Source organism: Helicoverpa zea, chromosome 16, assembly GCF_022581195.2.
Source record: "Helicoverpa zea isolate HzStark_Cry1AcR chromosome 16, ilHelZeax1.1, whole genome shotgun sequence".
NCBI lineage: Eukaryota > Metazoa > Arthropoda > Insecta > Lepidoptera > Noctuidae > Helicoverpa > Helicoverpa zea.
This window is the reverse complement of record NC_061467.1, coordinates 6,291,976-6,316,771: the sequence shown is the minus strand read 5'-3', so window position 1 is coordinate 6,316,771 and position 24,796 is coordinate 6,291,976. Positions and strand designations below refer to the sequence as shown.

Here is a 24,796-nt window from a genome sequence, read left to right as displayed (position 1 = left end):
GCCTTCATAACGCATTATGTAAATAGAACCATTCATAATGGATAATGGTAGCATTAGCTAGAACATATTGAAGGTCTTGGTAGTATTAACAATTCAATGGCGATTTTGAAATATTAGATGAAAGGATTGAACAGTTTAGTTTAGGAAAGCTCGTCGATGACTCTTGATGTTGGGCATTGAGAAGATTCTTATTCAGAGATGAATGTATGGAGAATTCATTCATCTCTTGCCTATTGCCGTCCACTTTAAATCTTAATGCCTTCTGATGTGCCCAACTCTCAAGCCCAAATAATATCAGAATATAAGTTAAGCAGGTTGCATAGCTCATCAAAACATGAACAATAAACTTTTCCTTATAGACAATATACCCTAAATCCTCATCAATAAACAAATAACACAGCACAAGCCAAGATAATCTCAGTTTAAATTCGGTAGCTATCTTCAATACAATCGCAGATACGAACAAATAATAGATTTAGTACTCTCGTATTATGTAAATGGGACCATTCACAACGGATAATGGAAGTTAAATACGATATGAATAAATGCAAGGGTATCTGAGTATCGATATAAGTAAATGCCTCTATGCATTAGTGCTGTGAGTGTTGTGTGCAGACATCTCTACTGGAACGTGAAACTGGCGAGCCTAATACGAAAATCTGATTAAAGCGGACGAATGTGTTTGTTTCACCAACGATCTGCGCTAGAAAGGTCTATAATCAATTATGCATATTTATACGTATACGAATTATATTCATATTACTATTTAGATAATGGCAAATTTTCGAGGGATCTCAATTTTCATGATGACACAGAAAGAAAATTTGGGTTAGAACCGGAGGTACCCGATCCCTGAGGACCCGATTTACGCTAACCCTCATCATGAAAATTTGGATCACTATCAAAAAGCTACTCTTTGACCATCAGTTTCATTCTAAATACTGGTACCTACATTTTAATGAACAGTACGAAAGAAAAAAGATACGCTTTAAGACACAATCCATCAAGTTCCTCTCTAAGTAGATTACATGCTGAACCAAATGTTAACAGGCTTAAGACCTAGTTAAGCAAGATATCGAAACTATTTTTTTCATTCAATTAAAGGGTGATTACTAAGTTATCTAGTAAAACCTGTACTGGGATTCTATAAAACTCGATCAACAACTCGCATTTCACTTCGATTCGTAATGTCATTTCATACTTTAGGGGAGGTAGGGGAGGGATGGGCACTTTTTCACAATTTATTGCATAAAAAATCAGATTTTACAGATCATTATCAACTTTTATTGCCATTTCTTATATTCGGCTAGATATAATGAAAGAGCTTTCCTAAAAATTACAATCAGTTTCAACATTACGAGATATTTAAACGGTTTTATTTAACTCACCCCGTTTGTTTTATTATTTATTCTTATCAGCTGGCGGGGAAACCACATAAAGGGAATACTCCTTATAAAGAACTAAGTGTTTTTCTTATTATTGTGTGCTTGATTACAATTTTTCAACTATAAACTGTGTCAATACTTACTTTTACACGAGTTGTAAGTCCTTTGCCTCGACGTTTTGTGGGCTTTATCAGGGGCAGTAAATCAGACTCCAGTTGGTCAATTAGCTCCTTTGACAATCTATATATGCTCACATAGTCATCATCGCGAGTTAATAAAGGTAAACTACGAATTCTAGCAGATTGTTGACGCTTTTCTAAATTATCTAAAGCATGAGCTTCTTCTAATAAAGATTTAAGCAAAAACATTCTAGCCATCGTTAAATGTAGGCACTTAATCACTTTAAAACACTTAGAACTTTATTTAAACACTATTTTAAATATAATAGTCTCTAGATCAAGTTGGCAACGGTACCTGAAACAAGATTCTATAAAGGATTTTTCGCGCAGATTTATAACCTCACAAATTTTCACTGACGAAGAAAAGCCTCCCTACCATAGAGAGCATTGGACACTTTTGACTTAGTTTATGAAAAAAAAATCGGTAAAAAAACTTTTAAGTTAAACGGTTTTATCTTATGTGCACTGAAAACTAGAAAATAAAAAATAGTTACTTACCTGTCAACCTACGTAGGTGGTCCCGGTCATATTAGACTAAAATAAAAACGTGGGGCCCATTAACTATTGCTGTAGTACTCTCTTCTAAAGGTATAATAGGTGTGGATTGCATCGACTTACTATAATTGTAACTGGAGATTTTGACAATCAATAATTAATAATAGAAAATACACATACCTTTCATTAGTTTTCTCTTTATAACGATCCGAAACCGCAACAAAATATTTAAGTACTTTTACGAGTGTTTGTTCTTGACAACTCACAGAAATGACAGATAGTCTATGGATGAACACCGTTACCAGTCGGTAACGTAAACTACCCAATTAAAAAAAAACAAAACTATGATCAGAAATCAGAATAAAAGGACCCCCCTTTTATTCTGATTTGATCATGTCTCCCAACTGCCCATCTCTCCCCTACCTCCCCTATAGATAGACAGATTTTGACAAATCTGTCAAAATCTCGACTTTGATTTAGTTCAACTTGTCAACACGCTCGATAGTGAAGCGCTAGTGTAGTTTGACAATGTCAATCACGAAACTTTAAGGTAGAATTCCGTGGGTCGCGATTGTCGCAGCCGCGCGCGACAAAAGTCAACCTATGAAAATGTATGGCACCGCTGCCGAGGGCTGCGACAGTCGCGCGCGGACGACGAATTTCGTGAGCCGCTCGCGGCCGTACGCTTCTCAACATGGTCTAGCGCTTAATAACATCTATAGAATTTTAGTAAAACCAGAATTAAATTTTTGACAATGCCGCGAGCAGCTTACGAAATTCGTCGGCCGCGCGCGACTGTCACGGGCCTCGACAACGGTGCCATACATTTTCAAAGGTTGACTATTGTCGCGTCCACGGAATTCTACCTTTAGATCGAAGTCGAAGTGAGAGTGATGTCGAAGTGAGTTGTGATATTTTATAGAATCGACATGCTGTTATATAGTGGAGACTTGCTTTGTGGCTCCATCTTAATCTACTACTTGGAATAGTTTGAGTTTGTTTACGGTTTGTTTGAGAATTTTACCATTCTTAAAGAACTGCTCACTATATATTTATGTACCGATTTTATGCTACCCCAATTTTTTTTACGCAAAACTTCATGACCTTCCGAATTTGTTGATAAAAACAGCCAGTAAAAAAACTATCGACAGGGTATCGAGGTATATCGAGGAATCCCTAGCTGGTTTGAAGACTTGGTTTTTTGTTCTCGGCGATTGAGCACAGCACATTTCGAACAAAAAAAGATTATAAGCCTTTGCAAGATTTTGCATATTTTTCTGACATGCAAACATTAACAAGGCCCAAACATAGGCTTAGAAAAAAAAAAAACAAAACTGCGTTAAACAAATTTCCCTCTCCACCTACCAACAAAGGCTTTTCTAACAGTATTACGTATAATCCACTGATCCTCAACATTTTCCCCGACAGTTTATTGCAGTAAACAATGACTGTGTCAAATGCACCTTCGTACTTTCGCCACCGCAGCCTATTAAAATTACCGTACGGCCATTCAATTGAGTATTTCAACAAAAATATTCAGTTTCTGAACTGACTTGGCCTGTAGGTATTGTTCTTTATTATTCAACGTGAAAGCTGAATAAGTTGAAGGTTTAGCAAGTCATATGCCTCAAACTTAAGAAGTTGATTTAAATAAATGAAAATAAATTCATTACATAAAATAATGTTTTTTAATGGGAAAACCTATTCTTGTTTGTAACTTTGTTTCAATAAATTTTCAGTAGCTATTTCTGATAACGCAATGAATATCGAAAAGTCAAATTGACTACTTATCAGTCCCTCACTTGTTCGATATGCAGAAAAACAAGTCAACTCTAGCTCAAGTAAGTTCCACATGTAGCATTTTGTTACAGTTACAAACTCTTAACGGAACGCAGGTACAAGTGTTCAAACTACAAATAACACAGTCAAGCATAAACTTTAACCACAAAACACACAGAATTACAAGCTAAGCTTAGCGGGAACTGAAACCCGCGATTACATTGTTTCACAACTAAGTTTTCTACCAACATCTGTTCTGTAATCATGTTGTATGTTTTACTGTAAACTGCGGTTCGATGGGTAGTTTTCAATTAGTTTTTAACGGCTTCCGACGGCGCTTATCACAAACCTGTCTGGTGAATTTACATTAAAACCTAGGTATAAGAATTCTGAAGATTGACCGCGCAAAAATGAACAGTCTAAATCTTAGGCATCTAGTAAAACTTTTAAAAAGGTACTGTTAATGACAAATTATTTATTTTAACTACTGAAAACAACATGACTTCACATTGCCGTGGTTCCGAATCTTCATATTATAATTGGTCATAATTCGGACTCATCGAGTTGCACTATTTTCAGGAGGCCCCATATTGCTTTCTATTTTACAGAAAGTAAAATATACAATTTGCATGAAAAGAACAAATAAGTTAGTGCAGGAAACACCTCTCTGTCGAGCCGTAAAATCAGCACAAATATTATACAAACTAAGCAACACATTACATTAGTTACTCGTTGTATAAAACGCGGTAACTTTCGACGTGAAATTCAATGTTGTTGTTTGAAAGCTGTAGCACTTAGAACTGCTTGAAACTGTAAACCGGAGTTGTAGTTATTAGTAAATTGACCTCGCTAGAAAGTTAGCTTGAAATATTTCTTTTGACTCAAGTTACGATGAAGCTTTTATCTTTATTATTTACTTCGATCGTCTTTATCTTTTGTATGATAAAAAAATCTCGTGCTAGTAAATTGTTAATGGGGAAGGCAGACTTTGAGTAATCAAACAGAAGTAATATTTCTGTTTTTCAATTATTTTTAATCACATGCGTATTGGTGATAAGGTTGATTGTTACACGCCATAAAAAAATCTTGACAGCTGTACAGTGTACAAAACACAGTGTACATAAAGAACACAAAAACAAATTTAGAGCGAAGATTCGATTGAAAAGCTACTAAAAATATTGTTTTACAATTACTATCACCGTAAAAATAATTACAAATGATAAAGCCTACATTCGTAACCTAACATCAATAGCGACGTATATAATTGAAATCCTTCTTCAATAAAAGTATATCGGCATTAGTACCAAGAACGGACTAATTAATAAAATAAACATAAAAATTACTTAGTTTTACTACACACAATAAATGCGTACATAATTTTCCAATATCAATTAAATAATAAAAAAGTAATGGGAAACAGAAAAATATAATTTAATCGCGTTGTTTTTATTTTTCGTTTACACTCGCATAATAAATTGTTTAGCACTTACTTTATAAGTACTACTGTCTGATTTCTTGTAGTTTTGCTTCCATAAAATAAGAAATGCGGTTATTTATCAGAAGTAGTAAAACTATGTAGATGTTTTTATTGAAAAGAAAAAGATCGGAAAGGGATTCGTTATAAAATGTTTTACTGCTTTTTATCATGTTATAGACATAAACATAAATAAATTGACAGAACAAAATCTTTAATAATTTTCAAAAAAGTAAAGTTGAATAAAATTGAGAGTGAATCATCATCATCATCATCATCTCAGCCATAGAACGTCCACTGCTGAACATAGGCTTCCCCCTTAGATCTCCACAGATACCGGTTGGAGGCGACCTGCCTCCAGCAGTTATTCGGCGACCTCTATAAGGAGAGTGAATAAATTGACAAAAATTGTAAAACCTTTTCCACTAGCTGAAAACTTGCTGAAAACTCACATATTCTGTCACATTTTTGCGCTGTTGGGAGTCTAAAACCATAACGAAAGATTATTTTATTAATCCTTTTTTGTTTGTATTTCCTGCGATGTGGGAACTTTCTTCACAAGACTTAATAATATCCGCTTCATTGCACATGATTCGCTCTGGCAAAACATATTTACACCTCCGTACTATCTGTTCTCGCAGATAAAACGCAACAATGCCTTCCCTTATTTGTTTTCAATAGACAACAGCCGATAGACTTTATTATGTGTGACTTTGTCAAAAGGAATTCTGTTCTATTCGTACGTTTCTTATTGTACAGCAATTAAATGTAATCAAGAATGTTTGAAAATAGGCGATGAGTTTGTATCATTGTGTTGTGCGAGTGTTAAAACACGGTTGTTTTGTGCCAGCAACCGATAATTTTATGTTCTTATGGACATAGTGCGGTGTAAACTTGAGGTATTAATGAATGTACGTTGTAAGGAAAATAATAAATCTTACGAATATGTAAGAAGCCAATGGCATAAACGCCCCATCAAAGCGACCACCAGTAACTGAAGGATTATTTATTGAATAAGCAACGCCACTCGTGTTCCATCATTCAAAACAGAATCGAGTTTTAATCGAGAACTATTATTTATATGAAGCGATTAAAGCGAATCTACGTGGGTTTGTGATTAACTGAGCGGCGAAGGGCCCGACGCTCGCGGGTTGCGGGCGACAACTCGCCGCTTCCTCATTGCTCTGCCGGCGGTTATTGCCTGCCGAGCCGCGCAATCCTCAAGTTCATTTCTCAGGGTTGTCTATATTTTGTTCGAAATTGAATGCTTAAGTAATCAATCGTCCATTCAAATGCGGTAGTCCATTTCATTCACCGCCTCGGAGGAAGAAATCGCATTTATTCCGTTTCAAAAAGTAGTACCTTTTGAAGCGTTCACACGCTCACGATGTGCAGAACATACAGATGTAGGTAAAGTTTTGCAACTTCAATTAACTGAGCAATTTGAACATCTATGTTTTATTACCTATACCATGTATGACTATAGGTTACATACAGTCAATTAAAAGTTGAGAAATACGTGGAATCGAACGCACACGAATACCTAAACAATTAAGTATGGCTGAAAACTGAACATACCTGTTCACAGACAATTATGGCCCAGCAGCAATTTTCTGGTATGAAACAGTAATAGTTTTAATTTCCAAAAATAGTCATTTATCCGTTACACGCTTGGTCAATTTCGTACGTGGAAAACGAACGATTGTTCAAATTAAACATTTGATTACAGTTAACTCTACAGTAGATTAGGGGTCAATACCTTCAAGTAACGGTGTTCTCAGTGATATGCATTATACTGTACGAACTAGACACTTTTCAGTGCAAATCATAGATTAACATTGACACAATTGATCGAAATATTCTATGTAGCTCTAATAATCTGAACAAAATCGATGCCTATTGTAGAGGCATTGATTTGTAAAGAGTGTAAACTTTGTAAAGATTTAAGCGGTTACTCATCGCATTTTTAAGAGATAAGATAATCGTAATAAGAGTACATTGATTACGGCCTATTTATTTTGTTGTTTTAAGTAAGCGTGAGAGAAGTTGAAGCAGCTACCGTAAACAAGTTACGTACGTTATAATTTTAATACTATTATTCATATATTTTTCCTGCTCAAAGTAAGTGTTAAAATTAAAAGGCTTACCATATAAATTGCTGCTCTTATAACTTGAATATGGTTCGTAATTATTTTTCAATATTTTTTCTTCGTATGATTAGTCAGAGGTATGTACAAATTAAGATTATGTAAGTCACTTTCACTGGCCACGCGATTCTTCTGTTTGCTCATTCCAATTAGCATCAAAAAAGTAACACTAGGTATTCTATTTTCAAAACCCGTGTTCTTACGTCATACTTCGTCAAACTTCGGCACAATACGTCTCTCTGATTGGTCAGTTTTATACAGTCGTTTGTTTAGTTAGATGTGAAATTAATTTCATGGTTTTAGAACGTTACATATTAGTTGCGTGCTATCGGAAACTGGGTTACAGATTTGTGAGAGAAATTATTCTTTATGTTCCAATAGCAAAGATATTACTTTCAATGTTTTGGTTTAACATTTCTCTTTTATTGTTGAATTCTTACTTTGTTGTCGTTTGGAAATTGAACAGGTAATTTGAAGTAGCATTGATTGTAGAAAAAGTTATACTGGCCAAATTCACTGCCTAATAATTTTCTAAGATTAGAATCAGCTTCCGCCAGAGTGATTTCATCCACATTCCATGAGAACTACTCCTTGCAACCGGATAAAAGCCATAGCCTTCAACTATTAATGGACTAAGTGAAACTGAAATAATTTTCAAATAGCTCAAATAGTTGTTTCAATCAAACTCTTCAGCTCAGATTTTGCAATAATTTAAGATATATATAATTATAAGTTCAAACAAAAGCCCGTTATTATCGTCCGTAACTTAATAGCAAATCTAAAACTCGGATATTCGATCCGCTCAACTATCATTATAGAAGGGGTTATAAAAAATGATACCCATTCACCGATACAAAGCTTTCTTCCTAATGAACACGAACTTAGTTCATTTAGTTCATTTCGTTCGTTCCAATCTATGACCGCTGTCTCGACTGTTGCACGCTTTAATTTGTCTTTTTGCCATCTGCTAGCGAAATGTGGCACACTGGGCGTTGCGATGTCAGTTCTACACAAAATTATCAATACAATGCAGAGTGTTTCGATGTTTATAACTACAGGAAATAATGCCGTTTTTTGCTACATTTGGTTTGCTAATACGTGCTACTGAATCTTATTTTTTGTGTTAGATTTTTTATTGCTGTTACCGCTACATCTAAATTTGTATATACAATTGTGAGTGTATAGTAATTAAAAGTACAGTTATGCTTTTAAGTGAACTAAAGTACTTTTTCGGCGGTAGAAATCAAAGATGCCAATATTTAATCGTGTTTCCCACGGATGGATTTATTAATGAATTTCTTATACTTAATATTATACTACTACTACCTTTACTACCTTTTAATAAAGAGTACATTTAAAGTTATATGTTTGTCTTGATTGCGGTTAATTAAGATGATGTATGCTGTGACTGCACAGGGTCACGATTTGAACCTCGAACTTTTGACATTGAGTCGGAATTCAAACGTAAATCCTCCGATCAAGCGAACCAAAAAGTAAGAACTTGACTAATATTGAATAAATCGTGCAATTGATTTTTATTGTAGCTTAATCAAATTATAAAATAAAAATTTGTAAGTGAGTCTATCTCAATTTCCTTCGATTTATGTATTGAAAAATTTCGTTAATTTCACACAATTATAATGGCGTTGTAACCGTTCCTGATCAACCCCTAGGCTGTAAAATTTTTCGCTTTTCCTAACATATAAATACCGCAGGCTTCCCCCGAAGGGGAAGAGGTTGCGCCCCGCCATCCGCGCAACCCTGTAGAGCTCGTCACCTTACTGGACGCTCTTCCACCTTAGAGGACCATGCATTAACTTTACCATTAGTCCCGTCTAATAAAAACTAAGGGCAGGGGTAGACGAGACGTCAGCAAATCAAATCAGACTTAACATGCAGGGTACAAATTGAATTATAGAAACTATTAGAGAGTGAGAGGGATAGCAAACCTACCTAACGAAACCTAACAGAAGAAATACATAGAGCTTGCGCTTTAGGTTATAATAATATACTGCTCTAATGCTACAATCCCCAGTTTAGTGACGTGTAGCCACCCTAGAGTGGCTGACACTCCGCACGTGAACGTCTAGGGCTAACATAGAAGGTTCTAGCCGTCACGTTCCCTATATATAAAATATCGCACCCAATCCTAAGACAGAGTACTGCGAAGTACTACTGCCATTGGGTAAGATAAGTCTCCAGTTAGAATGAACGCGTACAATTGATGGATTCCCGTTACGGACCGATTTACCCTTACAAAGATCAAACTAGCGCAAGCGCAGTGTATGGTCAGTCGGTGGTAGCTTTCTCTATGAATACACCTGGTATACACCGAAGTGGTAATTCGTCACTTCCTCTTCCTTAATCTCCCCGTTCTAGCCTAGTCCAGTCTGCGTGTTTCACCATCAACACAAAATCATTGATCGACTCATGAAGCCGTATGCGTGATGGCAAGACACGGTCCCTAGCGTCCATCAGGACGGGTCTATGGTTTAGTTTTGTTAGGGGAAGTATGTGAAGCCTACCCCCGCTCCCTGGAAGAGTGCGTACAACAAATGCAAGACAGAAGAAGCTGCCGGTTTGTCAGTCCATAAGAAGTAACTGTAACTAGCGTTTGGTTTAATTGTATCCTGTTATGGGATAACGTGTATTCTTAATGACGTAACATAAATCATACGGCCATGAGCCGTTATGTAATAATGAACCGCGGTCAGTCAATACGGTTCTGCCCTCCAATTGTGTATTCGATTTGTGGGAGCCCTAGTCCACGGCAAGGGTATGGGTGTGTAACTGTGTCATTATTGTAAGTGTAGTAGAAGGCCTTCTCCGTTTCCCTATAACCAAACGCGAGTCTGGGATACCTCAGTGTAGTCGGGAGAGAACATGCCAGATATATACATAGATAGAAGCGCGTTACATAAAACAAAGCTCAGTATTCTTACGCTTACGAAAGTGCACAGTACCATTACGCTATTGCCAAGTCTCGTCTCACGCTTTGCAATACGTTTATGTTTAAATACCAGAGCAGCTAGAAAGTACAGCCTAGGGGTGTTGATCACAGCCGAATTACATAATTAAGGTCCCACAACTGTGGTCACGCAGTCGCCGTGGTAATCCCGAACCAGGGCACTACTCGATTCCCTACACAGTGCATGAAGCACACTAAAATAAAAGACAATAATGATGTAAAACCCATAACATCGATATAAACCACTCACCGATCAATATCCTGCACCCGGACCTATTCGACTTACTCACGCGAGTCCTCCTTGTCGCTTGCCCGAAGAACGTTTCCCTTCTTCCTCCGGATGACCGGCCGTGGGTGTTAGGTATACGCTCCTACGACTTAGTTACCACCACAATACCACACTCTCGCGCAGATCACTTCGACCATGCACCTTCGCCTCCCCAGATTCACTTGGCTTTCATGACTCACTATTACTTCACAACTTAGCTCTAGCCTCCATGAGGCGTCTCCTAATTTCGGTCAGAGTACTAGCCTACTGCGCGACCTAGGACCAACTGTCCCTGCTTCAGTTCCCTGCAAACCCTTGTGGCCTGCTATCCCTTCCTACATCCTCGCAAGTCCCACCTTCAGCGCTGACTCCACCCTATTCTTAAGGTCCTGTTTCGCGTATTCGTCTATTTGTTATAAGATAGATTTATTAGTCTTTTTGTACATATTCTCAATTGTTCTAAGCATCGCTGTCGGGGTCCGTTTGGGATTTGGCACATGTGCACTTCTATTCAATATTGAGTCCTTTGTCTCAAGGTCCTAATTGCCTTAACGGTTGGCAACGGCTTGTAAGTCCTGCTTAGCAGATGTTTGATTGCTTTGCTGTGAGAAACTTTTAGACACTTAAAATATTTTGTTAAGTATTTATTGCACTCCATGTCAGCCGTCAAATATCCCTATCCATAAAATAGAAAGTTAATGTGTTCTTAAGAGGCCCGTCATCGTGGCGCCTTGTAAAATAAATTAATATTATTTGATAATATTTAGGGCTAGGTGACGACAGTCACATTCCCCCCTCTGAAAATCAGACGCGTGACGCAGTACAGCGTATGAGATTTCACAATAGGCCGGAGAGCTCCTAGCATCAGTCAGTTAAAACATAAGGCTTGTCTAACGGAATATTTCCACCAATAAGATTCTTACTAGATGCAACAACGTTTTGATGAAATCACTCTGGTTCCGGTCTAGTAGAAAAACCCGCGCATGCTTATAAGTTGATTATACATACCAGAGTTTCTTCTACTAGAGTATTTCATTATGGAGTCGCGTTACCTCCCCTTATCAACACAGCCTACTACAGCTGCTGAACTTAGGCCTCTCCATCGCCGCGAATCAAATCGTGTTATGTCGGTAACTATCGCAGCATTTTTACCCTGGAATAGTTCGCACACTAATTAGAATTTGATTCTAACTGGAAGTTAATCCAAATATTGCCATGCAATTCATTTATAAGAATGGAAAAGTTTGTTCCAACTGGGTGTACCCCCCTCCGATTCTAAGAGGATAGAGCAGGTTGTAAATCAGCCAATAAGACAGAACATTGAACTAGCATTAATTTAGTGCACATTTTTTTCAACCGATTTAAGTGCAAATGCCAATATACATATTTCTGTGAGTAAAAGATACACTGTGCTATACACACAGTTGTGATAGCCCACGTGCACATAGATCCAATTTCCACTTGCTGGAATATGATTTAGTAGGATCGATTAACTTAAATAATTTCAAAACTTAGCTTCGCAACTGCATCCACACTAGGGCTACTAGTATCTACGTAGGTACATCAGCCGACGTACGCGCACGACGATTTTGATGAAACTTTGAACCCAAGCGACGCAGAAAAATGATGTCGAAACTGTGTAGGCTCGTACATGAAGTCTGTTAGTGTCCTGGAATTTAAAACAAAACCAGCCAAGTATCTATTTACAGAAGACAGAGGCTTTACAAATAGCCACACAATATATTGATTCCTATGTGTGAAGAAATTTCAAAGATGAATATTTAAATCACACGTAAATACAACCTAGAGGAAGTTGTCGGTTCATCAGTTAAACTAAAAGTAATTATAATTATATTTTTATGAACTCGTGTAAAAATATAGATTAGTGTATTAACCACACAGACCGAAGCAAAGTGCTAAGGTTGTGACAAAATGATATCGCAATGATTTATCAATGCGGTTCTGCCTTCCAGATGTGTATTTTATAAGCGCATGCCCCTAGTCCACGGCAAATTTGCGGGTGTGTAACTGTATTATTACCTACTCCAGTGTAATTTCTAGAAGGCCTTCTCCGCAATGTAAACGGGAAAATATACGTCGTTATATACTTATATAGGAGCGGGGTTTACAGCCATGACGTTTATTTTCTTTAAAGTACGCTCAGTATTCTTACACTAATTCTATCCTTACGCTTATGCAAATACGCTTATTGCCATTATACAGTTTTACGCTTATAGCAAAATTTCAGAACCAACATCCTACCTCTAGCCATCTGCCCATTTCTTCTATCTTAGTATTTCACATATTCATTTCTTTCATACTTAAAACCACATACATAAATACCTCTAGGCTGCACACTTTTGTTAGGGACTCGAACCCACAACTGTATTTCCAACTGTATTAATCCATCCATAAGGATATGCAGTTCACGCCCTTGGTAACATATGGGAATCGAACCCATTGCCGTAAATCATAACCGTAGTTAACTCTTAATTCTTGCATCATCTTTCACCTCTAGCCAGAGTCTAGGTCTTCGTTAGGGAATCGAACCCATAACTAGAATCCGTCGTAATTATGACTCGTTTTATACAACACTTCAGTTAGGGAGTCGAACCCGTAACCGTAATCATCGCCATATGAACTCACAGTTCATCACGTTGTATAAAAATCACAGGGAATCGAACCCAATGCTGTTTTATTGCCGTAATGCCTCGTCAAGGACCATAAGTATAAAATCAAATCTACGTTGTGTTTTTGTGTAGTAACCGATTTAGATCTTTTATTCTCGTTGCACTAATGTGAATCAGTACATTTAATGACGAGAATCCTGGTCACGCAGCGCCAAATGTAACCGTTCCTGATCAACCCCTAGGCTGTAAAATTTTTCGCTTTTCCTAACATATAAATACCGCAGGCTTCCCCCGAAGGGGAAGAGGTTGCGCCCCGCCATCCGCGCAACCCTGTAGAGCTCGTCACCTTACTGGACGCTCTTCCACCTTAGAGGACCATGCATTAACTTTACCATTAGTCCCGTCTAATAAAAACTAAGGGCAGGGGTAGACGAGACGTCAGCAAATCAAATCAGACTTAACATGCAGGGTACAAATTGAATTATAGAAACTATTAGAGAGTGAGAGGGATAGCAAACCTACCTAACGAAACCTAACAGAAGAAATACATAGAGCTTGCGCTTTAGGTTATAATAATATACTGCTCTAATGCTACAATCCCCAGTTTAGTGACGTGTAGCCACCCTAGAGTGGCTGACACTCCGCACGTGAACGTCTAGGGCTAACATAGAAGGTTCTAGCCGTCACGTTCCCTATATATAAAATATCGCACCCAATCCTAAGACAGAGTACTGCGAAGTACTACTGCCATTGGGTAAGATAAGTCTCCAGTTAGAATGAACGCGTACAATTGATGGATTCCCGTTACGGACCGATTTACCCTTACAAAGATCAAACTAGCGCAAGCGCAGTGTATGGTCAGTCGGTGGTAGCTTTCTCTATGAATACACCTGGTATACACCGAAGTGGTAATTCGTCACTTCCTCTTCCTTAATCTCCCCGTTCTAGCCTAGTCCAGTCTGCGTGTTTCACCATCAACACAAAATCATTGATCGACTCATGAAGCCGTATGCGTGATGGCAAGACACGGTCCCTAGCGTCCATCAGGACGGGTCTATGGTTTAGTTTTGTTAGGGGAAGTATGTGAAGCCTACCCCCGCTCCCTGGAAGAGTGCGTACAACAAATGCAAGACAGAAGAAGCTGCCGGTTTGTCAGTCCATAAGAAGTAACTGTAACTAGCGTTTGGTTTAATTGTATCCTGTTATGGGATAACGTGTATTCTTAATGACGTAACATAAATCATACGGCCATGAGCCGTTATGTAATAATGAACCGCGGTCAGTCAATACGGTTCTGCCCTCCAATTGTGTATTCGATTTGTGGGAGCCCTAGTCCACGGCAAGGGTATGGGTGTGTAACTGTGTCATTATTGTAAGTGTAGTAGAAGGCCTTCTCCGTTTCCCTATAACCAAACGCGAGTCTGGGATACCTCAGTGTAGTCGGGAGAGAACATGCCAGATATATACATAGATAGAAGCGCGTTACATAAAACAAAGCTCAGTATTCTTACGCTTACGAAAGTGCACAGTACCATTACGCTATTGCCAAGTCTCGTCTCACGCTTTGCAATACGTTTATGTTTAAATACCAGAGCAGCTAGAAAGTACAGCCTAGGGGTGTTGATCACAGCCGAATTACATAATTAAGGTCCCACAACTGTGGTCACGCAGTCGCCGTGGTAATCCCGAACCAGGGCACTACTCGATTCCCTACACAGTGCATGAAGCACACTAAAATAAAAGACAATAATGATGTAAAACCCATAACATCGATATAAACCACTCACCGATCAATATCCTGCACCCGGACCTATTCGACTTACTCACGCGAGTCCTCCTTGTCGCTTGCCCGAAGAACGTTTCCCTTCTTCCTCCGGATGACCGGCCGTGGGTGTTAGGTATACGCTCCTACGACTTAGTTACCACCACAATACCACACTCTCGCGCAGATCACTTCGACCATGCACCTTCGCCTCCCCAGATTCACTTGGCTTTCATGACTCACTATTACTTCACAACTTAGCTCTAGCCTCCATGAGGCGTCTCCTAATTTCGGTCAGAGTACTAGCCTACTGCGCGACCTAGGACCAACTGTCCCTGCTTCAGTTCCCTGCAAACCCTTGTGGCCTGCTATCCCTTCCTACATCCTCGCAAGTCCCACCTTCAGCGCTGACTCCACCCTATTCTTAAGGTCCTGTTTCGCGTATTCGTCTATTTGTTATAAGATAGATTTATTAGTCTTTTTGTACATATTCTCAATTGTTCTAAGCATCGCTGTCGGGGTCCGTTTGGGATTTGGCACATGTGCACTTCTATTCAATATTGAGTCCTTTGTCTCAAGGTCCTAATTGCCTTAACGGTTGGCAACGGCTTGTAAGTCCTGCTTAGCAGATGTTTGATTGCTTTGCTGTGAGAAACTTTTAGACACTTAAAATATTTTGTTAAGTATTTATTGCACTCCATGTCAGCCGTCAAATATCCCTATCCATAAAATAGAAAGTTAATGTGTTCTTAAGAGGCCCGTCATCGTGGCGCCTTGTAAAATAAATTAATATTATTTGATAATATTTAGGGCTAGGTGACGACAGTCACAGCGTCATATATAAATGTTGCGTTCTTAAAGGTTGTTTTTGTAGCTCGACAAGAAAACTTACAAAAAAAAAATCACTTAAATTAGTACATAGCAACTAATCAAAGGTATATTAATTTCACAACGACTCCAGTTTCCGCCTTTTATTATATAATTTCAATGAAAATTTATCTACGTCAATGCTCTACCTATTAATTAGAAAACAGCCCATTGTTTCAAATTCTCAAAGCGTTTTATGATTTACGAGGAATTATTTTATGATATAATTTGGGCTTTGTCTGCAAACAAGGCCAGTATCATAAAGTCTTATTCAATCCCAAAGAAAGACGAGCTTTATATTTCATTTTTATAAACATTTATATCTATAGCTATTATCATTATCATTTTTCTGAACGTAATTTCTTCGTCTTCCATGCCATTGACCATAAAGCATAAACGTAAGAAGTAATCTTCATTAAGAAATACCTCCTCCATAAAGTCCAATGCTCAAATAACTCACTGGCCTGTAAAAACTAAATCAAATCGAAATTGGAACGTGATAGAAAACGCTGCGTCATCGCATTAACTACCGGCGTCAGTACGTAGAATAGCACTTGCTGTGACTTGACGCCCACGGAGTTTCATTGCATGATTGACTAGCAATAGAAAATAGCTGTGGGTTAAGAAAAGCGTAATAAAAATTATGGACAAATATGCAGGCGAAAGTATTTATACTGATAGTAGATTAAGAAACATCTATGTGAGATTTGTTCTTCGAACTTTCCCTGTGAACATACGCCTACAACCTTGATAAAACTTATCAAAGAAATCACTCGCCATCTATCTAAAAGAACATCTCATTTGATAACGTAATACAACACTATTTAACCCACAAACGCTGCACACTCGTGGGCGTGGCGTTCAACCCGTGCATCGCTTACGTTGAGTTACAAACGCAATAAGTCGCGTCCCGGTGGTAACATCGGTCGCTCCGGGGGCTAATCAACCGTGGCGAACGCTTCCAAGCCTTTTGTTTTTGAAGCCGACGACTTGCGGAGCGCTCGGCTTTTCTCTAACATCTAATTGTAACAACCATTGGCGGGTTAGAAGCCTGATCGCCTTTTGTTTTGTGGAACGATTTTGTTTTCAGTCAATTGCTGGTATCATTTTTGCTAAAGTTTCTTGATTTAGTTGTGGATTTCGGAGATTAGGATTTAGATTGATCCATTGTGATTATTTTGCTCAAAATTGGGTAACATCATTATAATTGTTCAACCCCGATTAATACACAGAAATAAAATTTCCATTACCTCTCTAGTTAAATAAATGGTCTGTGAAACTCTACGAATTAATTTATGACATAATAATCAAGTAATTACTCCAACATATCAACCAATCAGCGTTCCCAAATGAAATCTCATTGTCTCTTCAATGACCATATTATGTAAACGAAAACTAATAATAGACACATTAAGCTAAACGTTATCGCTTTGTTGCGCAACATGATCGATGATAGAGAACAACGAAACTATAGATAAAGTCTATGGTTACCTATGACACCCACTGCGATAGCAATCTTAAAGTACAAGCAACTTTCTCGTACGCCTACTAACTGTTTGGGCAACGCTTTTTTATTTGCGATGCATTCGATACTTCGGATTTCGAATACGGTTTATCGATATCGAATGTCATGGACGTCGAAGTTATGAGTACGTGACTACGTGCACTTGTCTGTGTACTTTACAATTACCAAAGATTAAGTATTGACATTGAAATAGATGTGTAGTAAATGAATTAGGTTTGGGTAGAATAAACCGGAAAAAGTTGAAAGCTCGACACATACAACACAAAATTAAAAGAAACGAACATTTAAGAGGTTCAACAAAAAAGTTGTTAATACGTGTGAACCATCATTCGTTATGGGAAACGTGCCACGGAAACTGGGGGAATCCAGTTTGATACAACTATTATCCAAATTTCGACGCGAGCTTTAGACGGTGACCGCTTTTTTGCTTTTTCGGTTTCAAAACTATTTTAACGATGTCTAAGTTTACAAAAACATGGGCAGATTGTTAAAAAAAGAAAACCACCTAATCTGGTTCGATATCGATTTTGGTTTCTGTTTCAGCCACATTTTGAAATCCGATTTCCTTTTTTGATGCACATAATAGCATCGCTCGGGGTCTCATTTCGATCCCTTAGTCACCATCAGATAAATAGAAAATTATATATTAAAGCCAGTCACTTAGAAGCTGCGACTAGACAGCGAAATTTCTACAGCTGAATCGAATCACGAATATAATATGCTGCAAAATATCTTAATTCAGCTTCACCGAACAATTTCTCGAGTTAAATCGAAAGTTACGCATTTCTATCTACAATATCGAGATAACAACGGGCTCTAAATCTTGCTAAGGATTTAATTGACACATTCGCTAAGTGTAAACGCCATTACAGATGAATGGTGGCTGCTTATCTCAGGGGTAACTACCAGCTTGGTAACGAGGGACAGCATTATGAATATCGATAATGCGTTATTCTCATACGTAATCGGTAGTAGAGGCAGTATCATCGATAAGCGTCGGCTCGGGGGCATCACATCCCTATACATCAGGTAGATACGATCTAGCACAATGTCGATCGCAACTAAACTGTGCAATTACGTGATAATATACGTTTCGTACGATATCACACTACATTATGATAAATACATAGATATATGTATGTTTCCAATATATTAATGTTGATCAGGTTTAGTTCAATTCAGCTAACATATTTAATAAACCCCTGATTGCACAGAAAAAGTTTCTTTGTCAATTTTATGAACGTCCAAAAACAGAAAAAAAAATTAACATGTTTCAAAACAAAAAAAAAACGTACCAGAATACACAAGCAAAAATATTTTTGCATTTCTTTTTTTTCTTAAAGATTTATTTTGGCCTGGAGGCCGAACGTCGTTTATTGTGTTACAAATTGTATTTCTTTATTAGACACGTACGAACGAAATGACTGGTGTAATGGACCTCGTCTTACGAGAAACTTTTTTATTGACATGCCTACTTACGTTTAATATGTAGAAATTGCGATGTTGTTTACCGTGTTCGAAAACCAAAAAGAACAACAAACTATCTATTGGAAAACAAAATGGCGGCTAAACAATAAGCTATTTAGACAACGATTCAAAAATAAAGATTGATTATTAACTGCGCTTTCGACAACGCCCATAATTATTATGCATGAATCTACGAAGCGATAAAAACAAAAAAGCCATAATTTCATAATTGCCATTTAAAACAATTATGCGTCTCTTTAAAAACGTACTCGATAAACGTGCTTCACATTCACACCCCTTCGATTACTTTCACCTCTTCATCCGTTCAAAAGCAATTTGCCTTCAAAATATGGCTGCCTAATGCAATAGTCGTAACGAACATGATTCTCTAACTTGCGTAGTTTTACATTACATCATTGGCGGCCTTTCTCCGATCGTTGACCGCGGCCAAGGCCAAACCGGCCAATTATGAATGTTTTAATATAATTAACTCTTATTACGAGAATCTAGATTTTACTTTTTTTTCTATTTAATGCTCGCTTTATATTTAGATAATTACCCTGTTTGTGGGGTAATTAAATGTGTATTTCAAATGAATTTTATCTTTCTTATTTGGTTGCAACTTTATGCAATGGTCATAAAATGTTTATAGAAATAGATAAGTATTTTCATAAATCGAGTTTTATCTATTTTAGTTAAAACCAACCCATTAATTACAAAACATTTATTCAAATTAACTAATTTCGTAAAGGATATGTCAGATAACAAAGAAATTATGTTCTTTCCGTTTCAAAAAAGTTTTAATATGTTTAAAAAAGTATTCATTCCACGTCTCTTAGATATAAATCGAAATGAAAACATTAGTATTCCTGTCACGACTAAGATAAAGAATGGTTTTGTCTATTTTAATTTGAATCAGTCATAACATGGAAACTCTATTATGTAAAATGTTTTATTCATGTAAATAAACTTTTATCCTATTATTATAAGCTTTCATGAAAGGAATTTCTCCGATTCTAATAGAATACGAGACAATTTCTTGTCGACTTAAAATTCTCTATCAATCAAAGTTGAATAATTAAAATATTACTGTTATATAACATACATTCTGTTCTTTATCCACTTTGATTGAACTGTTAATTAAAAATTGTTTTAATTACTAAATATATATGAAATGAATCATGTAAAATAAACTAGCTGAATAAAATGAATGAAGTAAGAATACTTAATTCATTGCAAATTAAGTTTTACTTGATTACCTTATGATTTCAATAAACAACACAGTACATTGAGTACACTTTATATAAAAAAAAAATTAAAGTCACATCATTAACATTAAAAAAGTTTTAAAAATAAACCAACCTTATTGAAAAAACAGAACACTGTTTGAAATTCGAACAATGACAGTTCAAAATGAGTCGTCAAACTTTCTTCGTTGACAGTAAGAGGCGCAATCGATCATTGAGTTATCAAGCAAGGAGGTTTAAAAGCAAATAAAGTTTATTGTATAACTTTCTTTTGTATATTAGAGCGGGTGCGAGTAAGTGCGTTGGTTTTTGTCGATGGTTACGTAACTCGCAGTCAGGCATCGTCATGCCGAGTCAACGGTCATTATCACAACGTCGGCAAGATGTTAAACAGACTGTTACCGACAATTGGCTTTCGTTTTATGTTTTTTAGGTAAATTGTAGACGTTTGTTATTAGGCTGTTAGCGCATTCAGGCTGGGTAATGTGTGTTTGAATATGTTTATGTATTTTTTGGATCTGACATAACTTAATCTTTACTAGTGTATCTAGTGTATGTACCCACAGAAGTCGAAGACCTACAGAAGTTGATCGTGGTAAATCAAAGCAATCACCAGGGTCAGTCTTTCGTGTCTCTTGCGGCCTTGAAGAATTTCAGTAGTTCGGAGCTTTTGGTATATTATACATGACGTTTACCAAAAGACGATATAAATATTGTATAGCTCACTAACAAAAGCTGTTAGTACCAATGATAGAAATGTAATAGTTAAGTTTATGATGTATGTCATTCTACGTGCCCACATAGCTTTCCAGATCTATAGGTATGTATTTATGTAGGTACGTGTAAGCGCTCAGTTTTAGTTTACGGCTTTTCACTGTTCCTAAAGAAAGTTGTGAAACGTTGAACATTCTGACGACAGATTTCTTTAGTTACAGTCATTGCTATAAAATAAAATACCTACCTAGAAATTTATCATAGCGTTAAACATAGCAGTTCCATTTTAAATTGTTATGTATTAAGCAACCAATGACGAAATACACCATTATTAAATGAAGATACAATACCACCCCGTATAGTGCAGATTCATAATTAATTTAAAATTAAAATCAAAGACATAATATTGGAAGTGTTACAATAAAATAATTATTTCACACGAGTGTGTGATATAATATAATTACTTAAAATGGTATAAACTTCAGTCAAGAGAAAAACTATTATCCGTTCTAGACCTATAAAGTCAAAGTTTCCTCTCGAAGTTTTCCCTCACCGTAATTCATTTGTGTTTGTACTTCACATTCGTATATACTTACAAAATATAAAACAAAAATGCACACTACGGAATTTCGATAAAAACATATCGACTTATTCTAGTCTAGTAAGAAAACGTTTAACGGAAAATATCACCGCACTTCAGCGTAACTGCCCTTTGGTAAATCAGTACAAAGGAGATTCATTTAAGGCACAGTATACAGTCTTAATTAGTTAATTAAATTAATTTAAAGCTCATTTTTTTATTTATATTGCGATTATATTTTTTAAAATATTGTATAAATAAAACATTTATAAAGGATGGCATAAAAATCTATGCTTAAAGTACTAAATAGCTCTAAATTGGTAAATTTCGTAATTAAGGGTAACAGAAATGATTCATCCGTTTTGCAGATACGTTATAAAACCATATTGACTGACAAGTGTAGTTGAAACCTCTTTTGTGTCATTTGTGTGCAATTTAGTGATCAACATTGTTTCTTCATGGTATTTACACATTCAGGTTGGCGCATCTCACATTTAATTCAGTTCACGAGTTATCTAGAGTCGGCAAGTTGTTATTTTCTTTTAAAACCAGTGTTTTGCAAACGTGTAATATACCTATATTATGGCTTCTCTTTTAGTTCTAGTTAACTTTACAGCTGATTCTTCCTTATTTCTATAAAACAGATCAGTTCGTAACAATATTTCCTATTGGATTACAGGATATCAGTGAATGCCAAGAGAATATCTGACAATTGGCGCAAGCTTTAACACGACATCCAAAATAGAAGTATTTGGATTAGATTGAGGCCTCGTAGTACCAGTACTTCTACAAAAAATAAATCAAATTATCTTCTAAACCCTTTGAAAAACGAACCTAAAGATATTAAGCTTTTGTTAATCCAGCTAAAATACGGACATAATTTATACATATTAACAATCCGATACAAAAATAAAATAAAATATATTAGTTACCTAGTATTTATCGTATATTAGATACATATTCCATTTAAACCATGAAGCAGTACGAGTACGTATATACAATCTCCATTAATTCACGAGTATATCTTTAGCCCCTTGGCTGTCGTAAAGTTTTATTGCCGATAATAATCGTACATATAATGGGTACTCGATTGTATATCTAATTTCATTAATATCTCTATTTATGCTGTGAAAGCTTGATTAATTGACCTGCGACATTTGACTCGTGTGTTTCTTTTATAAATGTGAAAATAAATGGTCACTTCCAATTGAAAATAAGTATTTTTTAAAGTTCTTATTTGACTATTTTAAGAAGCTACTCTCATAAAGTGTGCTTCTGCCTATGTACGTGCTTAAACGTAAAAAGCTTTCAGAAATGAGAATGTAAAAGTATTGAAATTATTACATGATCATAATGTTAATAGAAAACTGTGTCACTCTCTCACTAGCCCAGGCATTTTCTTTTCATCACCTCAGTACTTTTTCTTCTAATCTAGCAACAGCTATCAAAGTTAAAACACCTACCTACTTCCAAACTTTGAGGCAACCCCCAACTTTACTCCTTCAGCGACTTCAATAAACCCACAAATATTGGTCCTCTTATCCCCTTTTGACACTATAAGAGATGGCCCTTAAGGACGTCTCGTCCTCTTCCCCCTCGCCCCTCACCCCGGCCCGCTCCCGCCGGTCCAACAAGATCCACGATGCAAGAATGCAGGTCCCCGAGAACAGTTCGCTTTCGAAATAACTCGCCACTCGCGAACATTTTCTTTCATGTTGTATATAATTTGTAAACAGTATTAAATAAGGTTTTTTTTATTGTTTTGTATGGTAATTAGTACTTGGTTTAGGTGGTTCTGAGAGCCTAAGATTGGATAGAGTGAATGTTGTTTGAGTCGGTATTAATGAATGGCGGGTTTATGTAATTAATTGCTTGATCGTGAATTTGTATTTAATAATATATTCAAGTAGCAAAATGAGTGTAATAAATAACGGATAAATATTTAATACATGTTTACTATATCTGAATATGCAAACATATTTTATTCATACTTCCATTTAAGTATATAAACTGTATAAGGCAACGGAATTATTATTACAAATTTAATGTTATTTTTAATCTAAAACGTGTTCATTCACTCTCAAAATGAGTAATTCCCAAATTCAGTCACGTCTGTTGTTTCCTATTATATAAAAACTTTTATATTTGAAGGCCAACTCACGTTCCAATTATAACGGTTATTATTGTATAACAAAGTAAAGCAATTTTAATAATAATTGTATAATTGAATATTTATATAAGAACTAACTTTGAACTATAAAACTGAACTTTTAAAAGCTCAAATCATTGTTGTAAATTGGTGTTTTATAATGTCAGCTTAATTGAATAACGAATCTTCTAAGATTTTCCTAATACGGTTGAGATAATCATGTATGTAATCAAATATATTTTAAAGTTCACAACTGCCATTAAGTAATAATTTTATTAATATATTCACACGTATTCTCTAATAAGAGAAGACACGGACATCCTTCACAGCTTCCTAGAAACCTGAAGGATAATTTACAAACAGGATAGCCAGGCGTCCGGTTTATCTACCTGATGTATTCTTATTCTCGCAAATTATACTTATTAACTGCCTCCCCTCACGCAACATCTAATGTAAATATTGTAAGCCTACGGAAGGATCGCCTACAGCAAATAATTCAAACTCAACAGCTTAATAACCTTAAATATTCGTAAAACTACAAAATTAATGAACTAAAAACACGTTGAAATACAGTTAAATGTCACTCACCTTTTCGAATTAATTTCGTGTGCACCAAAAAAATATATTTACAAATGTCACAATATATTCAAAATCCAGGAACACACAACACTATTCACATAATTATTAAAAGTTAGTTTCACAAAAAAATGTTTGAACAAAAGAAACTTCAATACGGTTGAAATTAGCTGTTTTCGTAGCACTGCGGTGCAAAAGAGTTGAACGAGTGGCGAGCTCTCGCGGAGCAGTCGCGTCGAGTACTGAACCCGGCCGCGAGGCCAAGCACTATCTCCTCTTACAACTTAAGGTACCTGATAACGCATACCTAACAACCATCTTGATACTTCGCCTTCTTATTTCTAAAAATAGTGCTTTTTCTATTCAGCCGCGCTCATATGAATCGAGTTTTATTTTTGCAGCGTGACCAAACAGTATTTACGCGGCACAAGTGCGGTCGCCGCTTGCGATTGATACAATCATGGGCGAAAAGTAAATGGTTCTTAATAAACGATGCACCGCAAGTGCACTAAGTTAACCTTTTTATCGGGAGCTTTAAGCTCGGCGGTGAGTTAAATAAAGTGGTTTCTAAATATAAACGGCGT

At 36.5% G+C, this 24,796-nt stretch overlaps 1 protein-coding gene across 5 annotated transcripts in view; it reads right to left on the bottom strand.

Moving 5' to 3' along the window:
• The window catches only part of LOC124637713 (serine/arginine repetitive matrix protein 1), a 111,469-nt gene that overhangs the window by 33,577 nt on the left and 53,096 nt on the right, over positions 1–24,796 (bottom strand). The gene's annotated exons all lie outside the window — the stretch shown is intronic.